At 45.1% G+C, this 18,419-nt stretch overlaps 1 protein-coding gene across 1 annotated transcript in view; it reads left to right on the forward strand.

The window, feature by feature from the left end:
• TNFAIP8L3 (TNF alpha induced protein 8 like 3) overlaps positions 1-18,419 on the forward strand; it is a 156,169-nt gene that overhangs the window by 413 nt on the left and 137,337 nt on the right. The window lies entirely within an intron of this gene.

Here is an 18,419-nt window from a genome sequence, read left to right on the forward strand (position 1 = left end):
TACTCCATACACCTGTGCGATCTGTGATCGGCCTCACCTGGACGATGGATCCATCCAATCCATCAATTCATAAGACACATACTGTGTTATTGATTCAGGAATAACATGATTCCATTGAAATTGTTCTCATCAATCTGGATGGAAAATCTGATTAGAAGTAAAGCAGATCAGTAAGAAGTGTATGGTGCAACCAGCGATCTTATCAATCTTCCAATCACATCTCTCTACAGGACAGGATAGTACAGACAGTGACAGGCTCATTGTATATAACATTAGTCTGTGTGTGGCTACCTGTGCTGATGTGTATGTATGTATGTATGTATTTATGTGTGTGTGTGTGTGTGTGTGTGTGTGTATATATATATATATATATATATATATTGTAAATTGATTCAAATATGGTTGAGGGAAAAACACAGATCTATACTCAGACAAAAAAAAAAAACAGACTTTTTTGTTCCTTTTTATGTATTTTATTCTATTTATTTGTTCTCTCTCTCACTCTCCCTTTTATTTTTTTTCTCTCTCTATTCTCTCTCTATCCCCCCTCTCTCTCTCCATCTCTCTGTCCCTCTCTCTATTCTCTGTCCCTCTCTCTATTCTCTGTCCCTCTCTCTATTCTCTGTCCCTCTCTCTATTCTCTGTCCCTCTCTCTATTCTCTGTCCCTCTCTCTATTCTCTGTCCCTCTCTCTATTCTCTGTCCCTCTCTCTATTCTCTGTCCCTCTCTCTATTCTCTCTATTCTCTGTCCCTCTCGCTATTCTCTGTCCCTCTCGCTATTCTCTGTCCCTCTCGCTATTCTCTGTCCCTCTCGCTATTCTCTGTCCCTCTCTCGCTCACTCTCTCCCTTCTCTCGCTCACTCTCTCCCTTCTCTCGCTCACTCTCTCCCTTCTCTCGCTCACTCTCTCCCTTCTCTCGCGCTCTCTCTTCTCGCGCTCTCTCTTCTCGCGCTCTCTCTTCTCGCGCTCTCTCCTCTCGCGCTCTCTCCTCTCGCGCTCTCTCCTCTCGCGCTCTCTCTTTTCTTGCGCGCGCGCCCTCTCTCTCTTCTCTCGCGCCCTCTCTCTCTTCTCTCGCGCCCTCTCTCTCTTCTCTCGCGCGCTCTCTCTCTTCTCTCGCGCGCTCTCTCTCTCTTCTCTCGCGCGCTCTCTCTCTCTTCTCTCGCGCTCTCTCTGCTCTCTTCTCTCGCGCTCTCTCTGCTCTCTTCTCTCGCGCTCTCTCTGCTCTCTTCTCTCGCGCGCTCTCTCTCTCTTCTCTCGCGCGCTCTCTCTCTCTTCTCTCGCGCGCTCTCTCTCTCTTCTCTCGCGCGCTCTCTCTCTCTTCTCTCGCGCGATCTCTGCTCTCTTCTCTCGCGCGCTCTCTGCTCTCTTCTCTCGCTCTCTGCTCTCTCGCTCTCACTTTTCTCTATATGTATTCTCTTCTCTCTTCTCTTTCTTTTTTTTTTTCTCTTTCTCTTTTCACTTTCAATAGATTTTTATTGAAATAACTTGAGGTACAAAACATGGCATACGGGAACTTTTTGAAATTGCCAAGAAGATATTAGACAGCCGAAACATAACTGCCGAGAATGTAAAAGCATCCAACAGTATAAATGGCATACTAATAAAACTTGTAGCTTGCAGACTAGGTATTAATTAGCCTGGTAAATTTGTTGCAGGCCACAAAACAATAAGCAGATCAAGACATCAAGTCTGAAAAAACAACATGATCTGCAACAAGGAAATAAGAAAGAAGGGAAAAGAAAGGAAGGATGTCCAAGGTAGGAAGATGGGAAAGAGGGGTGGAGTAAGGGGGGGGGGATGAGCGTCAGGAATGCCCAAAGCCGGCACCCCAATTCTAGACTACTATAAAGAGTTATAGCAATCCATGGACATTGACAGATGAGCATATTGTATCCACAGGGTCCATATCTGGGAGAATTTATTTTGCATGTCTAGCAGGATGCTGGAAAGTTTCTTATTAATATAGAACCCGTCGATCAGCTGATTAACTTCCTCCAAGGAAACAAATTTTGATATCTATCTATCTATCTATCTATCTATCTATCTATCTATCTATCTATCTATCTATCTATCTATCTATCTATCTATCTATCTATCTATCTCTGCATAAGTAATTCTACCATTATTCAGCAGAGCCTGCCTCATACAGACATCCAAGTTCTTTTCACAAGACTCACACTTGACTCTCCTAACTGTTGTACGGTGCTTAACTAGCTCTGTAACCATATACTTTATTCATTCCCAGCTGATTAAATTGAGGCAATGACGGGTGAATACAATTTGTGGTTTTGCTGACCCTTTAGACGTAGCCCGCACACCATACAAAAGTGTATTCTATGCAGCCTTCGCACAGGATACTTGGACAGAGCTCCAGTATAGAACAGCAAGGCTAGAACACAATAAATCAAATAAATTGTGTTTAAAACCTAACACCATATGTTTCCCTGCAGCTTCATAGAACTTATTTGATTCAAACGTTTCTCTTCTTGTGCCATTTTTTTTTTTTAGTTCTGGCACAAAGTATCGGTTTAGGGAAAAGTAAAAGCAGACCTTGTTTGCTGGGGGCCACATCCCTTCTAGTTCAGTCTGATGTCAGGAATGGGGTCATTCCACAAGATGTTAGAGAGGTTTGAAAACAGTACTATAATACAGTGAGAGCCAATACTACTGTCATATTTTGGTTTCAGAGAGCGTAGGGCAGCCATTCTTATCAAGGGTTCCATGAATCCCTAGGATTCCTCCAGATGTTGCTAGGGGTTTCATGAGCTGTGGCTGATTGACCTTCAATTTGATGGAGTGTACATGGTTCTGGGTCCAATGATCTCGGGTGACAGTGGGTGGTAAAGATAGGTGGTTGAGCTGCAGTTTTCCCCCCTAACTGCCTAGCAGGAAGTTAACATGGCCCCCAGCCATGTTAATACACATTGCTGCAGCACGACAAAAATTATACCATAGATCACGTTCTGCAGGTGATACTAACCACCAAACGCAACCTATTTAGGTGAACAAGGTTGCGCGACAACTGTATGTAACGCACGTGATTGTTGTACAGTGCTGCAGGCCTTCAGGGTTTTAGGCCTTGTTTACACTCACATTGCTGTCTGAAGAGTGATCTGCATTTGGAACTGCCTGTTTTAACCCCCTATATGCCTGACTAACATGCGCATTTGTGGGGCAGTTGCAGCGTGAGTCCATGCCACAGCATGTGATCCTCTGCCCATTCCCCAATGTTGCCTTTCCAGCTAAAGGGGGAGCATTTTGAGGATGAGGGGTGGTAAAACATGGTTCAGTTGTATAGTTTTAATGCCTCCCTCCTCTCACTGCCCATGCATTCCTCTTGGTGCTCATCATTATAAGGGGGCATTCCTCTCGCTGTCCATCTCTGTAAGCGGGGCATTCCTCCCACTGCTCATCACTGTAAGGGGGGCATTCCTCTCACTGGTCATCACTGTAAGGGGGGCATTCCTCTCACTGGTCATCACTGTAAGGGGGGCATTCCTCCCACTGGTCATCACTGTAAGGGGGGCATTCCTCTCACTGCCTATTACTGTAAGGGGCATTCCTCTCACTGGCCACGGCTGTAAGAGGGGCATTCCTCTCACTGGCCACGGCTGTAAGAGGGGCATTCCTCTCACTGGCCACGGCTGTAAGAGGGGCATTCCTCTCACTGGCCACGGCTGTAAGAGGGGCATTCCTCTCACTGGCCACGGCTGTAAGAGGGGCATTCCTCTCACTGGCCACGGCTGTAAGGGGGGCATTCCTCCCACTGGTCATCACTGTAAGGGGGGCATTCCTCTTATTGGTCATCACTGTAAGGGGGGCATTCCTCCCACTGGCCACGGCTGTAAGGGGGGCATTCCTCCCTCTGGCCACGGCTGTAAGGGGGGCATTCCTCCCACTGGCCACGGCTGTAAGGGGGGCATTCCTCCCACTGGCCACGGCTGTAAGGGGAGCATTCCTCCCTCTGGCCACGGCTGTAAGGGGGGCATTCCTCCCTCTGGCCACGGCTGTAAGGGGGGCATTCCTCCCACTGGCCACGGCTGTAAGGGGGGCATTCCTCCCACTGGCCACGGCTGTAAGGGGGGCATTCCTCCCACTGGTCACGGCTGTAAGGGGGGCATTCCTCCCACTGGTCACGGCTGTAAGGGGGGCATTCCTCCCACTGGCCACGGCTGTAAGGGGGCCATTCCTCCCACTGGCCACGGCTGTAAGGGGGCCATTCCTCCCACTGGCCACGGCTGTAAGGGGGCCATTCCTCCCACTGGCCACGGCTGTAAGGGGGCCATTCCTCCCACTGGCCACGGCTGTAAGGGGGCCATTCCTCCCACTGGCCACGGCTGTAAGGGGGCCATTCCTCCCACTGGCCACGGCTGTAAGGGGGCCATTCCTCCCACTGGCCACGGCTGTAAGGGGGCCATTCCTCCCACTGGCCACGGCTGTAAGGGGGCCATTCCTCCCACTGGCCACGGCTGTAAGGGGGCCATTCCTCCCACTGGCCACGGCTGTAAGGGGGCCATTCCTCCCACTGGCCACGGCTGTAAGGGGGCCATTCCTCCCACTGGCCACGGCTGTAAGGGGGCCATTCCTCCCACTGGCCACGGCTGTAAGGGGGCCATTCCTCCCACTGGCCACGGCTGTAAGGGGGCCATTCCTCCCACTGGCCACGGCTGTAAGGGGGCCATTCCTCCCACTGGCCACGGCTGTAAGGGGGCCATTCCTCCCACTGGCCACGGCTGTAAGGGGGCCATTCCTCCCACTGGCCACGGCTGTAAGGGGGCCATTCCTCCCACTGGCCACGGCTGTAAGGGGGCCATTCCTCCCACTGGCCACGGCTGTAAGGGGGCCATTCCTCCCACTGGCCACGGCTGTAAGGGGGCCATTCCTCCCACTGGCCACGGCTGTAAGGGGGCCATTCCTCCCACTGGCCACGGCTGTAAGGGGGCCATTCCTCCCACTGGCCACGGCTGTAAGGGGGCCATTCCTCCCACTGGCCACGGCTGTAAGGGGGCCATTCCTCCCACTGGCCACGGCTGTAAGGGGGCCATTCCTCCCACTGGCCACGGCTGTAAGGGGGCATTCCTCCCACTGGCTACGGCTGTAAAGGGAGGGGCATTTCTCCTACTGGCCATGGCTGTAAAGGGTGTCATTCCTCCCACTTGCCATCGTTGTAAGGGGGGAGTTCCTCCCCTGACTTTTTGATAAAAGTGGACAGAGGAATCCCCCATGCCCCCTCTAGCACAGTGGATTTTGACAGAGGGACCCGCTGCAGTCTGAATACACTGATCAGTGGCTACAGCCATTGGAAAAGACAGCGGAGCTATCCAAAACTAAAACAAAAAAAATGTCTTGAAATACAAATGAGGTCCCATTTAGATCTATGTGCATGTGTGAAGAGGTGTGCTACTTTTGTAGTGTTAGGCAGGTGCATTGTCATGTGCAAACATGCATTTACTTTGTGCATTAGCATTTGGTATTGATGCATGTTTTCAATGTGTTTTTCACTTTTAGAATTTGGAGTAAATAGACCAACAGTCATACCTGTTGCCAACACCTCAAAACACACATTTTGCATATTTCGATGCACTGTCATTGACTTCTATGGGCCTTCCAATACACCAAGGGCTCATTCACACCAGTAGAGGTGCTGAACGCACAGCCACAAAGGTGTATTTTTAGCACATCACACTGTTTACTTTGTTTATTGGAACTTTATTAAAATGGTAACAGTAACATTTCATTCAGTTGTATTCACTGCAGCAGTGTTGCGATGTGGTGGTTTGTTTCACAACATACTGCACTAAAGAAAAATGTACTACATGTAAATTTAAATGTGTAGCATTTATTTTTTTTTTGCCCACACAATGTAACAAAGTGGTGTGAACTGACTTCATAGCAAACACGGCAAAGTGCCTTGTTTTAAGTTGGAACTGTCCTGCACGGTTCTGAAAGGGCCCTAAAAATTTTTTGAAAAAATGGACATGCCATATTTTTCAAAATGCACTGCAGCGCTGAGATGGAAACGGGTTCTTTTTTTTTAATTATGGGAAGGATGAACACATTGCAATGTGTGTGTTTAAACACAACAGTGTAAATGGGCCCTTGAAGTCCTCTTGCCCTTGTTCTAATTTTCAGAGAAAGTTGCAGCAAGCATCACTACTCTGTGTGCTCTAGACCAGTGGTATCTCACAGGCCAGATGTGACCCTTTGCTTTCCTGCATGTGGTCCTTGGGGCATACTTGTTCCCATTGATACAAATCACTATGCCTCGAGTCGCTGTTCCTCCCTCCCACCGACACCAGTGGCAGGTCACTGTTCTTCCCTAACACCAGCGGTGGGATGCTGTTTACCTAACCCCCTTCCCACTGACACCAGTGGCGGGTCGCTGTTCCTCCCTCCCACCGACACCAGTGGCGGGTCGCTGTTCCTCCCTCCCACCGACACCAGTGGCGGGTCGCTGTTCCTCCCTCCCACCGACACCAGTGGCGGGTCGCTGTTCCTCCCTCCCACCGACACCAGTGGCGGGTCGCTGTTCCTCCCTCCCACCGACACCAGTGGCGGGTCGCTGTTCCTCCCTCCCACCGACACCAGTGGCGGGTCGCTGTTCCTCCCTCCCACCGACACCAGCGGCAGGTCACCGTTCCTCCCTCCCAACCACACCAGCGGCAGGTCACTGTTCTTCCCTAACACCAGTGGTGGGATGCTGTTTCCCTAACCCCCTTCCCACCCACACCAGCGGCTGGTCGCTGTTCCTCCCTCCCACCCACACCAGCGGCTGGTCACTGTTCCTCCCTCCCACCCACACCAGCGGCAGGTCACTGTTCCTCCTTAACACCAGTGGTGGGATGCTGTTTCCCTAACCCCCTTCCCACCCACACCAGCGGCGGGTCGCTGTTCCTCCCTCCCACCCACACCAGCGGCGGTTCGCTGTTCCTCCCTCCCACCCACACCAGCGGCGGGTCGCTGTTCCTCCCTCCCACCCACACCAGCGGCAGGTCACTGTTCCTCCCTAACACCAGCGGCGGGACGCTGTTTCCCCCCTTCCCACCCACAACAGCGGCAGGTTGCTGTTCCTCCCTCCCACCGACACCAGCGGCAGGTCACTGTTCCTCCCTAACACCAGTGGTGGGATGCTGTTTCCCTAACCCCCTTCCCACCCACACCAGCGGCGGGTCGCTGTTGTTCCTCCCTCCCACCCACACCAGCGGCGGGTCGCTGTTCCTCCCTCCCACCCACACCAGCGGCGGGTCGCTGTTCCTCCCTCCCACCCACGCCAGCGGCGGGTCGCTGTTCCTCCCTCCCACCCACGCCAGCGGCGGGTCGCTGTTCCTCCCTCCCACCCACGCCAGCGGCGGGTCGCTGTTCCTCCCTCCCACCCACACCAGCGGCGGGTCGCTGTTCCTCCCTCCCACCCACACCAGCGGCGGGTCGCTGTTCCTCCCTCCCACCCACACCAGCGGCGGGTCGCTGTTCCTCCCTCCCACCCACACCAGCGGCGGGTCGCTGTTCCTCCCTCCCACCCACACCAGCGGCGGGTCACTGTTCCTCCCTCCCACCCACACCAGCGGCGGGTCGCTGTTCCTCCCTCCCACCCACACCAGCGGCGGGTCACTGTTCCTCCCTAACACCAGCGGCGGGATGCTGTTTCCCCCCTTCCCACCCACAACAGCGGCAGGTTGCTGTTCCTCCCACCCACACCAGTGGCGGGCTGCTGTTCCTCCTCCTAGTGACCACAGGCACAGGCATGTAATTTAGAAAGTTTGGAGACCCCAACCCCTTTGAAGAGCTGATATATAATAAATCTTGAAGAGTTTTCACTGTTTCAAGAGGTCTTCATTGGGTAATATGCAGAGGGGGAAAAAAGTAAACTTTGATCCATAGACATTATTTAATTTAGTAATAGCTCTGTAAAATCTCTGGAACTGTACCTAGTAGTGACTGTACGCTGCTGAACAGAGCGAGAGTTTCTTGTCCTAATACTTCTATCACTAGAAGTAGCAAGAAAAAGTTGGATGGCCGCACTCCAATGCAACACCTTTATTGAAGTCAGATAAAATCCAAGCAGTCACAGAGGTACAGGATAAGTAGCTAACGCGATTCATGCCACAGATGAGCGCTTAATCATAGCTAATGTGAACTAGGTTTTTCCCCCCGTATACCTAGAAGTCACCTTCCCTTCATTTTTTGTTTTCCAGTGTAGCTTATTCGGAGCAAGGCTTTTGGTGAGGGTCTTCTCATTTAGATTGTGACTCAGTCATTTTGATTTTGTGAGAGTAATTTTGATTTGGATTTAGATTTGATTTCTTGGTCTAATTCAATTTAATGTATTCCAGTATGATTTTGCTGACGACACACCCCATGTCACAGTCATCCACCTTTCAATGTGTACATGCTTTACAACTCTTGGGTATTCGATCGTGTAGTGTAGTGTGCTTGACCGCATTTTCCTTCCCTTTTTCAAGTTGTATGGGCTTCCTATTTTGTTACATGGTCCGCTGGAGGTTCTGTCTTTTGTGACACTCTGTTTTAGACAAGGTTTTTGTTAATTCAGTTATATCATTGTTATTGTTGTTGTTATTCTCCTCCGGTGGTGCCATGTTATTTAAGTTACAGAATATATTCCTTCCATTGAAACATAACCGTTTTCATTTATAGGGAGTTTTTTTACTTTACTTCAATGTTTTATGACTGTATGCATTTTTTTTGTGTTTGTTACACATGCTTTTATTTAAATAAATATATAAAAAAGTTTAGTGGTGGGATCACCTCAGGCGGTACTGGTTTTGGTAATTTGAACAATTGTCATTTCATGTCACTTTGTTTAATTCTGTGTTAGAGCTGCACGATTCTGGCCAAAATGAGAATCACAATTTTTTTGCTTAGCATAAAAAGATCACGATTCTCACGATTCTTGCGGCATAAAATCTTTCACATTATACAAAAAAAATTGGGCTAACTTTACAGTTTTTTTTTTTTTTTTTCTTTCATTAAAGTGTAATTTTTTCCCAAAAAGTTGCATTTGAACGACTATTGCGCAAATACAGTGTGACATAAAATATTGCAACAACCACCTTTTTATTCTCTAGGGTCCCTACTAAAATATATATATAAATTTGGGGGGGGGGGGGGATTGTAACTAATTTTCTAGCAAAAGAAAGATTTTAACGTGAAACCAACAAATGTCAGAAAAAGGTTTGTTGTTTTAAGTTAAACTTCCCTCATTTACTCACTGAAGTGTATTCCTTTTGATCTAAAGGACAAATCGATACAATGTTTATACTTAAGTTCCACCGTTTTTTTGTTTTTTTTTTTCCTTTCTTTTGACGGCTGTCGCAGAGCAGAGAGAATTCTCTGCAAAGAAAAAATCGGGAAATACTTTATCAAGATCGCAACAGGGGAAAATCGCGATAACGATTAATCGTGCAGCTCTATTCTGTGTCATCCCAGGTTATATACTGGTACCGCCTCAGGTGTTCTGCATTATGTTCTGGTAAATGGTTTTCCTATTGTGTATGTGGGTGGCCCTTCCCAGTTAATTACCTTTTTGAAGGGGAGGTGACTTCTACATATACAGGAAACAATCTGATTCACATTAGCTATGATTAAGCGCCCATCTGTGGCATGAAATGTGTTAGCTACTTGTGCTGTACCTCTGTGACCATATGTGACTGCTTGGATCTTATCTGACTTCAATAAAGGTGTTGCATTGTAGTGTGCGGCCATCCAGCTTTTTCTTGGTTCTCTTATGCTGCTTGCAGAGCCTGTGCCTTGACTATCAGGATATGTAATCACGGGATAATTGCCTAGAGCGGAGAGTTCTTCTCTTGTTGGAAGGACAGTGCAAGTAGATGTCTGCATTGTGTTTTCTTGGTAATGATCCGTATTTTAAGACGATTAACACTAATCAGGAATACAAGGCATTGTACAGTACACTGCTGATAAAGTATTTGTGGATACACAATAAGCATTCCTTCTGCTTTTCTGGAAAAGGACCCGGAGTACATAGCGATGTCACACATACAGCGTTTTTTTTCACCGGCATTATCCTCAGGAAATCCAGTGGGGTCACAATTATCTGGGAGAGATTGCCAGGGGGTCTGTTTAGTGAAAAACCTTCTGTGGTTTACTTGATCATTATTGTGTCCAAGTAACACTTAACCAATGTACACATATGTAGTCTGACAATCTTATAAATAGTCTTATAGACAAGCCTAATATATAATTTATAGCCAGAAAGTTCACTGATACAATCCAGCGTGATGGGTTAAAGGAAAACTGTCAAGAGGGGAATGAAGGGGATGATGTCTTGTGATGAATATGTCAATCCTGGTTAGAGTAGGAAAGGGGTTAGAACCTCTGTTAGGTTTGTACTTCTATCTTTGGCTCTATTAGAGAGATTCCCCTTACTTCCTGTCGTGGTGACAACGCTTTCTCCAGCAAGGGAGTAAGGGGAATGTTCTAAAAGCAACACGAATAGATATAAAAGCACATCTTTTTTTTTCTCTTAGTAGTGTAGGGGAGGGCTAAATCCCCTGTCAGACTTTTATTGCTGTCTCTGTTGCATTTTTTTTCTCACTTCCGGTGGGTAAAGGTAGTCACACTGAGTTGTTTTCTTTTTTTCAGCCTGAACAGTGTAAAAAAAAAAAAAAAAAAAAAAAAATCAAATGCTTTCCTCCATCCACACAATACAGCGTGCATGAACAAATCCCCCCCTGCTGGGGAATTGTATTATAACAGCTGCCGGTAGTGGCTGTTAGAATACTGAAACAGTAGCTGCATCTGATTGGATGCATCCACTGTTCGGCTGTCAATTTGCCACCTGGCTCCTTCAGTTTTTCATCTAAAGGGTGTCGGGAAGTAGGGGGCCAACGCGGCCACCTGGAAAGCAAATTTTTGATGGGGAACCTGCTGAAAATCCATGGCCATCCATCCATGTATGGCCAGCTTTAGTTTCTAACGGAGGCCCAGATAGCAGTGAAAACAGATCAGGGTTTTAATCCTTCCGCATTCCATCCAAAACTAAAGACGCTGTAAGATTTTGCTCATTTAGCCCTGTGGGTTGGACAAGAGAGATCTTTTGATTTCCACATCCACCCTAAAAAGCATAAATTGATGAATCTCCACCGCCTGCTTTTGTTTTCTGAAAGCTGGCACCTATGGCTATCAGAATACCTGAACAGCAGCTATATCTGATTGGATGCAGGCACTGTTCAGCCCACAGTCTTCTGCCCAGCTCAGTTTGAAGGATGTCAAGCAGGAGGGTGCCGACGGGGCCACCCATGGTTTAAACTTCAGTTGGTTTATTAGGAACTGGCAGAAAGTCACTCCATGTATGGCCAGTTAAGAAATAAAATAAAAGTTTTCGACTTGACCTACCATTTTAAAGTATTACTAAATCCAGGACCTGGTCTCCCACAGTACACAGAACATTGAAATGCAGTTATTTTAGTAAATATTTCTCATCAGCAGTATATAGCAGTCTTGTGACTTCCATCAGTGTCTGGTTAAAGCTTGTAGGAAGAATTTTCATTCTGCTCTGATTGTCCTATGAGGCTGCATGACCCTCGGTCTGGATGTACTGTATATGTAGTCCTATTTCATTCTATTTATACCACGATTGATCACTGATATTTTTTTTTGTATTTTATTATTGTTAGAGCTGTGTCATTACTGGTGGTCCTAAATAATCCCCTGAGGAAGCCAATGCTGCCAAAACATGTTGGGATATAACCTCTACTTTTGACCATCCATACCCCTGTGGGACACCAGCGACCAGTTATCAGCTAAACTGCATATGCTCTGTTAATCAATTTGATCTGAACCTTTCTTTTTATGTACCAGTAAAGATTGATACATTTTTTACCTTTTTATATGTATAGTTCATTATTCAAGCACCGCTTTAATCCCATCCTTCCATTTCCGTTTATTTCTGATACCAAGGATGAGGTGCATGATATTCTAGAGTCACTCAATCTTATTCGCCAGCTCTGTCTGGACAATGCTGATTGGCCCTGTGCTGATCACATGCACCCTCCCAAGAAAAAAAAAAAAAGCAATACACACCAAACTGAGCATGTGCAGAGTGACACCAAAGGCTTTGTACTAGGGTGGATAAAAATCAATGATTTTTTAAAAATAAAATAAATCTGTTATTTTGTTGACATCAGAAGAGAGCAAAGGCCAAAATATAATAGGCAGCAAGTAGACATGTTGTCCCTGAAGTTGATGTTTTGAATGCAGAAAAAAAAAAATGGCCAAGAGGAAGGATTTGAGTGAGTTTGACAAGTACCACGTTGTAATGGTTAGACGACGGGGTCAAAGCAACTCCAAAACTGCCGCTCTTGTGAGATGTTCCCGGTCTGCAGTGGTCAGGATCTACCAAAAGTGGTCCAAGGAAGGAGTATGTGGGGTATGAAGGCTGGACCGTGTAGTCCCATCCAAAAGAAGAGCTACTGTAGAGCAAATTGCTGAAAAAGTTCATTCTGGTTCTGATAGAAAGGTGTCAGAACACAGTGCATCGCAGTTTGTTGTGTATGGGGCTGTGTAGCCTCAGAGAGGTCAAGGTGCCCATGCTGACTCGTGTCCACAGCCAAAACTGCCTACAATTGGCACATGAGCATCAGAACTGGACCACAGGGCAATGGAAGAAGGTGGCCTTGTCTGATGACATCATGTGGCTGGACGGTTGCGTGTGTGCCACTTACCTGAGGAAGAGATGACACCAGCATGCACTGGGGGGAAGAAGGCAAGCTGGTGGAGGCACTGATCACCTACTGATGACCTGGTGCAAGATACAACAGCATACCTTCAGAGGTCTAGTGCCGTCTTAATTTTGTGGATGAAAATATTTTAATCAACTAAATTAACAGTATTTTAGTAGACTAAAATACGACTTTAACTAAAAAAGGCTACGACTAAAACTAAAACTAAATAGAAATTTGACGTCAAAATTAACACTGAACAACGCCATAAGAATAAGTAGGGGGCATCTACTAAGCTGCTGAAAGAAAAAAAAAAAAAAAAAAGAAACAGGAAAAAGGATTTTATTGTTGCGTTTTTTTTGTTTTTTGTTTTTTTTTTTTGGGGGGGGGGGGTTTCGGGTTTTTTTTTTAAATTAATATTTAATGTTGATAAAATATTCAGGTAATATGTGCAATGGCATTGCAGCCAATAGTTTGTTTTTTTTTTTTGTTTTATTTCTTTATTATTTTTAAAGTTTCACTTCTGTTTTTCAAAAAGCAACATTTTTGTTTGTTTATGAAAACTTGGTTTTATTTTTAAAGACATTTTATATATCACAACAGCTAAATCTGCGTCTGTAGTGTGTGTTTAAATCTTAATACCATAAATAATAACATGTTATTAGATTTTTACTCCAGGAGTATATAATGAGTATGGCAATTCTTTAGAAATGGTTAACCACTTCCTGCCCATAGGATGTCATATGATGTCCTTAGGTTGAAGTAGTGATATCTAAATGATACCTGAAGCTACAGGCATCGTTCAAATATCTTTGCTTTCAGACAGTGATTCCCTGTAATGTAAAAGCCATCATAGTGGCTATTCAGCTGCTGGATTTCTTTTACAGGCAGAGGAAGGGGACGTTCTCCCCGCATGGGATGGATGAACCAGATGGTCCCCGGCCATCTCTATGACCCTGGGAGGCCAGAAACGACGTCATGACGGCACTGGCACGTACACACTGTCTGTCTTTTTTCTTTTTTTTTTTTTTTTTTTTTTTTTCCTGGAAAGCATAGATGGTTGTGTATGTTTGTTTGTGTGTTTAGTCTTTTTTTTTTTTTTTAATCTCATCCTTTCCAGAGTAGAAGAGATATCTGGGGTCTCATTGACCTCAGATGTCTCCATAAAGAGGACCTGTCATGCCTTATTCCTATTACAAGGGATGTTTACAAAAAATAAAGGGACAGTGTAAAAATAAAATATTAATAATAAAATAAAATGAAAATTTAAAGCGCGCTTATCCCCTCGTGCTCGCATGCAGAAGTGAACACATATGTAAGTTGCACCCACATATGTAAACGCCGTTTGAACCACACATGTGAGTTATCACCGATAATGTCAGAGCAATAATATCTATTTACTCAGCGTAACCTCATCTTTCACATTATACAAAAAAATTGGGGTAAATATTGTGTTTTTGTTTTTTTTATTATTTTTTTTTTTCACCCAAAAAAAGCGTTTGAAAAATTTCTGCGCAAATACCGTGTGACATAACCAATTGCAACAATTGCCATTTTATTTACTAGGGTCTCTGCTAAAAAATATATTTAATGTTTGGGGGCTCTGAGTAATTTTCTACCAAAAAAAATTGTTTTTTTTTTTGTTTTTTTTTTGTTTTTTTTTTTTATACATTTAGGAGAGGAATGCCAGGATTAGCCTGGTATGGAAGTGGTTAAGTAATGCAAGATTAACACTGGCCTATTGAAGTTCATGCCTCAACCGATGGATTATATTGGTGGCAAGTAGGGGAGCTACTCCATATTAAGTGGGTGGTCACAATGTTATGGTTGATCGGCATGTGTGATAGTTGGATGCTGTTCACATTCTTAGAGACCAAATATAGTTTTATTGCCCAGATTTTAGGACTGATTCCTAAAAAGTTGTTACAAAGAAAATGCAAGACTGCCACCGATAGCAAGTGATCAGGTCATGGCTTTATTTTTTAGCGCATGAAGGAAAACATAACATCTGGAATCCAGTTGCTGTGGGCAACAGCTCTGCTTTTTTACTTGTAGTCTTTTTTCCACGTGGTTTTACAAGATGTCACTTAGAAATTCATCATATGCATAGACATCTGTGTATTGGTCCAATCAGCAGTATATGGAACTTCATCGCAATCAGCGGAGGCCAGGTGGTACGTGTGCGTCTGTGAAATTCATCTATCAGGTGCCAGGAATGCTCGTGCCATTCATTTAGAAGCAAAGTAAAATCTGACATTGTTGCACTCACACTTGGGTCTTCTCATTATTGGTATATGTGAGAGCATTGCTTAATGATTCATTTGTCAAAGAGGGAGGTCAGTGAAAGTCAGCCCATCTGTAGAGATTCCAGGTTGTTTTCTTCTGGCAGTATAAGTTGCAGAATAGCCCCCATCCAGCTTAGGCCTTTCTGCTCTCAGTAACATTCATCATTGAGCCTAGTTTCACACTGGGAACAGCAGGTGAATGGCACAGGAATTGCACCGCATTCCTGTGAAAATCACATGCGATTCTGTGCAATGCGATTTGAGCCCATTCATTTTTGATTACTCAAATCGCACTGTATCTGCATCAAAAAGGTTCAAGCACTGGAATCCAGTTCAGGCAAACGCTGCATTTGCTACCTGCTTTTGGGGTGTTGTTAACTTCTAATTGAAACTCACAGCAGATCGCAGAACTCGGTGTGAATGCAGTGTGGGAAACGCACAGGATTGGCTGCGTTTCTGGTCCGCATGAGTGTGGACCATGGTTTAAAGAGAAGTTTAGGACTAAAAAAAAAAAAAAACAATTATACTCGCCTAGGTGGATGCAGCATCAATCCGATGCTGCACCTGTCCCCCCGCCAGCTCTGCAGTGAGAATAGAGCGATCAAACCCGACTGATCACTCAGTTCTCCCCTCTGCTCTGAGCAGAGAGCCGTGACTGTGCTCTGCCCTTCTGCGCTCGCTGGGCTGTGGAGGGGGCGGCTGGCTTAGGCTCTCATCGAATCTCTGAGAGGCGGAGACAGGTGTCGGACCAGCCATTTGGGTGGATCCCAACTGTATGGAAGTATGCCAAAAAGTACAAATGCACTGTGTGTATACATGCACGCTGTGGCAAGAGCTCCTGGGGGGGGGGGGTGGCTAGAGTAACTTGGTTCCCCTTTAAGACACCAATAGGTAATGTGCTGGTTAGCAGACTCATACTCCATTGATACTTCCTCCAGCTTACTAACTTGAAAGTCTGTTCAGTGGTACAGTCAGAAAGCTGGAGGAAGTGTCTGCAGGAGCCTGACATTGCACCTGTGATCCACTGCCTTGCAGGCTCCTGCAGAAAAGAATAATAAATGCACTTTTTTTTTCCCCTTGCAAAAACATATGCATTTAATTTTTTTTTTTTAAAAGTAAACCTAGCCTTTAGAGCAGGGATGTCCAACCTACGGCCCAAGATGGCTTTGAATGCGGCCCACCCTGGGGTGAGGATTCTTTGTAAAAATGTATTTACACTTAGCAAACACATGCGGCCGAACAAAATTTTGACAGTGTCTCTCTACTGGACTTTTATAAGTTTTATCTTCCCAAAGAAAATCTCTCACTCTTCACAACCACGCATTTTACTCATGTGATATATTTTCGGCAGCACCTATATTTGTTAGCAACTGTTGCTGTTGTGCACGAAGGGCAACCAAAATATCCGATGAGCACCTTGAAAATTCATTGAGAATTGCTATTACGTCCAGCAAGCCAGATACTGATGCGTTCGTTTATCAAAAACCGTGTCAAATATCGCACTAGTTTTATGTCGCCCTCTCTTACTTTTTTTATAATAACAAATATTTTTTAAAAAATACGTTTTTTTTCTCAGGTACATTATCTATACTTGTGATCTGCCCTACTTTTTCTGCTCATCGGCTATCCTTTATCGTAATGTATTTTATGTGTGGCCCAAGACAATTCCTCTTCTTCCAATGTGGCCCATAGGGTTGGCACCTGTCAGGGGTTTGAATCATGTGTCCGGTTTTCAGTCCGCCTGAAAAACGAAAACTTTATTCAGACCGGATTGTGGCTCTCTGAGATAGTTGAAGTGAGGATTGAACGTTCTCCTCCCGCCAGGCTGCAGGGGACGATGAGAGAACCCTGCACAGCTCAGTCGCAGTGCGCCACTGCTGGGAATTTAAAGATTTGTTACACAAAAATAATTAAAAAATATAGTTTTATTAATATACATAGTAAAAAAAGCTTATAAAGTACAGGGGTGCAATATACATAAAATCACTATACAAAAACCCGTAAAGAATACAGTGGAGAACGGCCAGTGTGTATGGAGGCAGGTCTTTAACAGGTAATCAATTCCTACATGTTTCGCCAACTTTGGCTTCCTCAGGGAAAGATGATTACACCTGTGCAATTTTGTAGATTCTAAATAGAAAAGAAAAAAACATATAATAGTATATGCTAGTAATAGGTATAAAACAATATTGATATTGTCAGTAGTTTTATCAATAAATGAATGCTGGACATAGCTGGGGTAGCCCCCTCTTAAAGAAACCAGAGCCCATAACAGTGACCCCCAGATAGAAAAATAGGTACCTACCAAAAACTCACAACAAGCACCAGAGGACATACGGCACCCCAAGGGGGGGTCGGAGGTCCTGCACCACAACTCTACATGGCTGCAGGGGGCAGACAAAGACCTAGCAAGAAAAGAATATGTTCAATGTATAATATGCTGTAAGGGGATTCTTTGTAGGATTGGTAGTCCAAAACAAAGTAGGGGGCTAACATAGCCTCAAAATACTTACAATATGTATATAGTAAAAACAAAACACAAGGACGCCCAAAATGCTGAGTGATTATATGGACTGAGGGAGATGATAAAATTCCACCAGGATGGATATTGTCTCAAATATAGTATTACCGAAACAGAGAAAATAAAAAGATACAAACTATATACAAGTATATAGGTGTAATACCACCAAATGGCCTAAAGAAGTAAATGATTACACGAGAGGTAGTATGAAAACAAAGGTGAAGGCACTCACCAACAAGACCACCATGTGGCTAATAATAGTAGGGGTGTATTCATCCATTAGTATTGGGCCATAATAATATCCAAGGCAGATCAGCGCAGCAAGATGGAGCACCTAAGATTTGAAAGATAGTTTGTAAAATATAGAGATATATGTCCATAGAGGAGAGTGGGCCGGTGGTAACCAATGTCTAGAAAGAGGGACTTGCCTAGAATTGCTGAATTCTAGGTAAGTTTATAAAATTATGGGAGCTTTATTTTTGGTTTATAAAGTTATGGGAGTTCTAGTAAAAAAAAACAGGAGAAAGTAAAGAAGACCTATTGTGCAGCCATGCGTGGTAAAGTACTTACTCATATATGTGGATTGTGACAGATCAGCTAGATCATTAGTGTTGGTTGTCACCATTAATGATCTGGTTGATCCGCTGTGATTCTTGCATGCTGGCATGTGCATTTACAAGTGAATTCAGTTTATCTTTGTGCTTTCTGATTGGAAAACGCTTTGAATTGATTCAGACATCTCTGTTGCTGTGGGTAGAGGCTTCTAGTGATATCTGCTCTCAGCAGCATCATTCCGAGCTTGAAAATGCAGCAGAACAGTGTGCAGGTACCCATGTGCATACAAAATAAGAACGCCACTGTGAGCACAATGCTATTATCCTCTCAGCAGCCATTCTTAACACTGTGAGGCTCTTG

The sequence above is a fragment of the Aquarana catesbeiana genome, linkage group LG03 (genome assembly GCF_042186555.1).
Source record: "Aquarana catesbeiana isolate 2022-GZ linkage group LG03, ASM4218655v1, whole genome shotgun sequence".
Classification (NCBI taxonomy): Eukaryota; Metazoa; Chordata; class Amphibia; order Anura; family Ranidae; genus Aquarana; species Aquarana catesbeiana.